This window comes from Myotis brandtii, unplaced genomic scaffold (genome assembly GCF_000412655.1).
Source record: "Myotis brandtii unplaced genomic scaffold, ASM41265v1 scaffold1929, whole genome shotgun sequence".
In the NCBI taxonomy this organism is placed as follows: domain Eukaryota; kingdom Metazoa; phylum Chordata; class Mammalia; order Chiroptera; family Vespertilionidae; genus Myotis; species Myotis brandtii.
Genome location: NW_005357189.1, coordinates 27,279 through 33,414, shown reverse-complemented (window position 1 = coordinate 33,414; position 6,136 = coordinate 27,279).

Here is a 6,136-nt window from a genome sequence, read left to right as displayed (position 1 = left end):
GACCCTTAATCAAGTCATTTTATTTTATAATTTTTTATTGATTAAGATATTACATAAGTGTTCTTATCCACACATTACCCTCTATCCCCCCACCCATGCCCTCCATATTTAAATTATTAATGCTGGTATCTGGATTGGGACCACTCAGAACATTTGCCTGATTGGGGAATCTTGGTGGTTTCCATTAAGGGTGTTTTACGGTCATGCATTAGTAATCCCCAAACTTATTTTTTTAAATTCAATGTCAACTTTTAAATTCCCTTTATTTTTTATTCAATTAAAATATTTTTTATCTGCTAGCCAGATGGCTCAGTTGGTTGGAGCTTAGTCCCATGCACCAAAAGGTTGCAGGTTCAATTCTCATTCAGGGCACATACCTGGGTTGCAGGTTCCATCCCTGGTCGGGTAGCATACTGAAGGCAACCGATTAATGTTTCTTCTCTCTCTCTCTCTCTCTCTCTCTCTAAAATAAACACAAAATTGTGTCCTCCAGTGAGGATTTTTTAAAAATATTTTTCCATCTTATATCTCTTTCACTATCTTGCCCTGCCTTCATCCAATTTCTCCATATTGACTACACTGCCAAAGTTCTTGCTCATTTGCCATTATTTTGTCCTACAGGAACAGATGCTGGGTGTGGTTCTTTGCTTAAATATCCATCTTAAAAAGAAAATACAGCCCACTTGGATTTTGTTGCCAGGCCTCTCTGCCAATATGTGGAGAAGAATAAAATCGTGTGTACTGTATAAATGCTATTTTCTAAAACCAACAAGAATAGCTACAGGGGAAGAATGAAAAGAGAAATGGAATCATGTGATGGGTGGTCGGCTCAATACCAACAGTATCTTGCATTTCCACAGTGTTGCTGATGTCCCAGGCACTTTAGGTTCTTTTCCTTTACTCATTTAACTTTCACAATAACTCAGTGAGGAAAGCCTGACTACTATCCCCATTTTACAGATGATGAAACTAAAGATCAAAGAGGCTAAATAACTTACCCAGTGTTACACATATAGTAAGGGGTGGAGGTGGGAAACAGAATCCTAGCAGCTCTGGCACCAGAGGCTATACTTCTTACTAAGGTGATTTCAATTCTCTTTACCTAGATTCTGCCTAGTGTTCTCAAAAGCCATCCAGTCCTCTTACCATATACAATTGCACTCTGGCTAGATCTATCAACCCAGAAATAATACTTAATGTAAAGGAAAGCAAGCCACCCTTAAGTCTAGGAATCATGATTTCTAATCTCTGTCCCTATATCATGTATTTGAACATTTTCTCCAAAGTCTTGGATTAGAAGCTAGCCAAAGTCTCTTTTATCTCTAGAATGCCATTCTTATAATAACAAGAATGTTAGAGCAAGAGAGGGTGTTAGCCATCATCTCTAGCATTGTGGAACAAATGTGGTATTAAAAAAAATCAGAGTCTTTTAATGAGATGATTACTCACTTTTTACTCTTGGTCAGTCATCCTACTAATGCCATGAGGAAAATCTCCGTTTGGTGCTAGGATGTCGTCAACACCTCTAACACTTGTGAAGAGAGAGCAGACTCCAGTTGGAGAGCCTTTAGTAAGAAAACATATTCATTGTAATTTTTTTTTATAATGTTCATAGTATTATAGATGTTTCCTGTCCCTTTTTTATTCCCCCTCTGCCCAGCCCTTACCTCACTACTAACCCCAGGCCTTCACCACCCTATTGTCAATGTCCATGGGCTAAGCATATAAGTATATAAGTTCTCTGATTTATGTAATGGTTTTATGTTGATTCCTAGAATAGACCTCAACCAAACCTAAATTTATTTATTTATTTATTTTTTATTGCTTAAAGTATTACAAAGGGTATTATATATGTGTCCTTTTTTATCTCCGCCCTTGACAATCCCCTGGCCTCCCCTATCCCCCAGTGTCTTATGTCCATTGGTTTTGCTTATATGCATGCATACAAGTCCTTCGGTTGATCTCTTACTCCCCTCCCTTCTGCCCCCCAACCCTCTCTGGCCTTCCCACTGCAGTTTGACAATCAGTTTGAGGCAGCTCTGCCTCTGTATCTATTATTGTTCAAAAGTTTGTAATGGTCTTTATTATCCATGAATGAGTGAGATCATGTGGTATTTTTCCTTCATTGACTGGCTTATTTCACTTAGCATAATGCTCTCCAGCTCCATCCATGCCGTTGCAAATTGTAAGAGTTCCTTCTTTTTTACAGCAGCATAGTATTCCATCGTGTAGATGTACCACAGTTTTCTAATCCATTCATCTACTGATGGGCACTTAGGCTGTTTCCAGATCTTAGCTATGGTGAATTGTGCTGCTATGAACATATGGGTGCACATATCCTTTCTGATTGGTGTTTCTGGTTTCTTGGGATATATTCCTAGAAGTGGGATCACAGGGTCAAATGGGAGTTCCATTTCCAGTTTTTTGAGGAAACTCCATACTGTCTTCCATAGTGGCTGCACCAGTCTGCATTCCCACCAGCAGTGCACAAGTGTTCCTTTTTCTCCACATCCTCTCCAGCACTTGTCGTTTGTTGATTTGTTGATGATAGCCATTCTGACAGGTGTGAGATGGTACCTCATTGTTGTTTTGATTTGCATCTCTCGGATGATTAGTGACTTTGAGCATGTTTTCATATGTCTCTTGGCTTTCTGAATGTCCTCTTTTGAAAGGTGTCTATTTAGATCCTTTGCCCATTTTTTGATTGGATTGTTTATCTTCTTTTTGTTAAGTTGTATGAGTTCCCTATAAATTTTGGAGATTAGGCCCTTATCAGATATGACGTTGGCAAATATGTTTTCCCACGCAGTGGGTTTTCTTGTTGTTTTGTTGATGGTTTCTTTTGCTGTGCAGAAGCTTTTTATTTTGATGTAGTCCCATTTGTTCATTTTCTCTTTAGTTTCAACTGCCCTAGGAGCTGTATCAGTGAAGAAATTGCTTTGGCATATGTCTGAGATTTTGTTGCCTTTGGATTCTTCTAGTATTTTTATGGTTTCCGGTCGTATATTTAAGTCCTTTATCCATTTTGAGTTTATTTTTGTGTATGGTGTAAGTTGGTGGTCTAGTTTCATTTTCTTGCATGTATCTGTCCAATTTTCCCAGCACCATTTATTGAAGAGACTGTCTTGACTCCATTGTATGTTCTTGCCTCCTTTGTCAAATATTAATTGAGCGTATTGGTTGGGGCTGATTTCTGGGCTCTCTATTCTATTCCATTGATCTATATGTCTGTTCTTGTGCCAGTACCAGGCAGTTTTGAGAACAGTGGCTTTGTAATACAGCTTGATATCTGGTATTGAGATCCCACCTACTTTGTTCTTTCTCAGGATTGCTGCAGCTATTCGGGGTCTTTTTTTATTCCAGATGAATTTTTGGAGAGTTCGTTCTAGGTCTGTGAAATATGCCGTTGGTATTTTAATGGGAAGTGCGTTGAATTTATAGATTGCTTTGGGCAGTATGGACATTTTAATGATGTTGATTCTACCAATCCAAGAACATGGTATGTTCTTCCATCTCTTTATGTCTTCCTCTATCTCTTTTTTCAACGTCCTGTAGTTTTCTGAGTAGAGGTCTTTTACCTCTTTAGTTAAGTTTATTCCTAGGTAGCTTAATTTTTTTGGTGCGATGGTAAATGGGATTGTTTTTATAATCTCTCTTTCTGAAAGTTCACTATTGGTGTATAGAAATGCCTCAGATTTCTTGGGGTTAATTTTGTATCCTGCTACATTGCCAAATTCATGTATTAAGTCTAGTAGTTTTTTGACGGAGTCTCTAGGGTTTTGTATGTATAATATCATGTCATCTGCAAATAAGGACAGTTTTACTTCCTCTTTTCCAATTTGGATGCCTTTTATTTCTTCTTCTTGTCTAATTGCAATGGCTAATACTTCCAGGACTATGTTGAAGAGGAGTGGTGAGAGTGGGCATCCCTGTCTTGTTCCTGTTTTTAGGGGAAATGGTGTTAGTTTTTGTCCATTGAGTATGATGTTGGCTGTGGGTTTGTCATATATGGCTTTTATTATGTTGAGGTATGATCCTTCTATTCCCACCTTGCTGAGAGTTTTTATCAAAAATGGGTGTTGGATTTTGTCAAATGCTTTTTCTGCATCAATTGATATGACTATGTGGTTTTTTTCCTTCAATTTGTTTATGTGATGTATCACGTTTATTGATTTGCGGATATTGTACCATCCTTGCATCCCTGGGATAAATCCTACTTGGTCATGGTGTATGATCTTTCTGATGTACTGCTGGATCCGATTTGCTAGAATTTTGTTGAGGATTTTGGCATCTATGTTCATGAGGGATATTGGCCTATAATTCTCTTTCATTGTGTTGTTTTTATCTGGTTTTGGTATTAGGGTGATGCTGGCTTCATAGAATGTGCTTGGAAGTGTTCCTTCCTCTAATCAGGTCATGTTATATCACACCCAACAAATGGTCTTTTAGCCTCTGATAATTACCCTTAGTGATGGGGGAACTCCATCATGAGTCAGCTTGTCTCTTCTTTCCATACTTCTTTGCAATATTGAGCTGAAATGGATTATTCTACAGCTTCACCTTATTCAGAATATTTGTATTATCTCGCACATATTGCTTTATTTCTCTCTCTCCTACATCTTCAGCTTCTCCTCTCTGCTGCCTTTTGAGATGCCAGGCACTGTGTTGGGTGATGGGGATATGGAGACAAATTAGACAACAGTTCCTGTCTTCAAGGACTTCTCAGTCTAGTAAGAGAGTTTGACATGTACAAATTAATTACAACCGCATATGTTTCTCCACAATGGCAGCATGTACACGGTACTTAGGGGTTCAGAAAAGTAACCATTTGACTGAGTCTAGAGATGCTATACGTTGGAGGAATTAATGCTTAAGTTGATTCTTAAAAGAGGTAAAGGTTGACCAAGGAGAAAATAGAGTGAAAGACATTCTAAGCAAAGGCATGGAGATAGAAAATAGAATGATTAACTGAAATTAGATTGGAAGTATAAGCTAGGAATGGATTCGTATACACCAGTAGTATGTCGTGAAATGTGGATTTCTTGAGCACTTGAAGAAGGGAATGCTCTTGATAGTCACTCTGGCAGTAGTATGGAGTATATTCTGGAAGATTTTCAAATCTGGACAGGGGGATCCGTTAGAGGGATACAGTAGTAGTTAAAATGATACATGATCTAAGGATGTGGAAGTGGAGAAGGGACAACCTCTTAAACAAGACGTTATAAAAACTTATGGGAAAATTAAGGTGGTGAAAGGGGAAAATCATGGCTTTTGGACTTTGGCAAATGTGTATTCCCCTGGCCTTGATGAAGGATCTTCTCATGTTCTTTAGATGAGTGCTGCTGTTGTTTCCTTCTAGTCCAGGGCTTGGCTGCACAGATAATGTAAGTTTCTTTTGGGGGACAGCCATATATGAAATGTTGATGCTCAGGAAGACACCTGAACAGCTCCAGACCTCTTATAGTATTACTAATCCTGGACCTTTTCATCAGTAGCAGGACTATTCTCACTGCACTTTCAACCAAAGTAGCATGTGTGTGTGTGTGTGTGTGTGTGTGTGTGTGTGTGTGTGTGTGTGTGTATTTAATCCTCAACCGATGGTATTTTTCCATTTATTTTTATAGAGAGGAAGAGAGAGGGAAAGACAGGGAGACAAATCGATGTGAGAGAAACACATCGATTAGTTGCCTCCTGCATGTGCCTCACCCAGGGCCTGGGCTGGGAAGGAGCCTGCAATGGAGGTATGTGCCTTGACCAGAATCGAACCCAGGACCCTTCAGGCCACAGGCTGATGCTCTAATCACTGAGCCAAACTGGCTAGGGCCAAAGTGTGTGTGTGTGTGTGTATATATACATATATACATACATATACATGTATATGTGTATATGTATATGTACATGTACATGTACACACACACACACACACTGAGTGGCCAGATTATATTATGACCACCCCATCAGTACTTCATTGGACCACCTTTTGCCTTCAATACTGTGGCGATTCTTCTTGGCATTGACTCCACGAAATGTTGAAAGGTGATGCAAGGAATCTGACACCATGCCTGATGAATAGCACTGTCCAGTTCTGTGAGATTTGATGGTTGTGGAACCAGCTGCCTGATGGCTCTTTTAACTT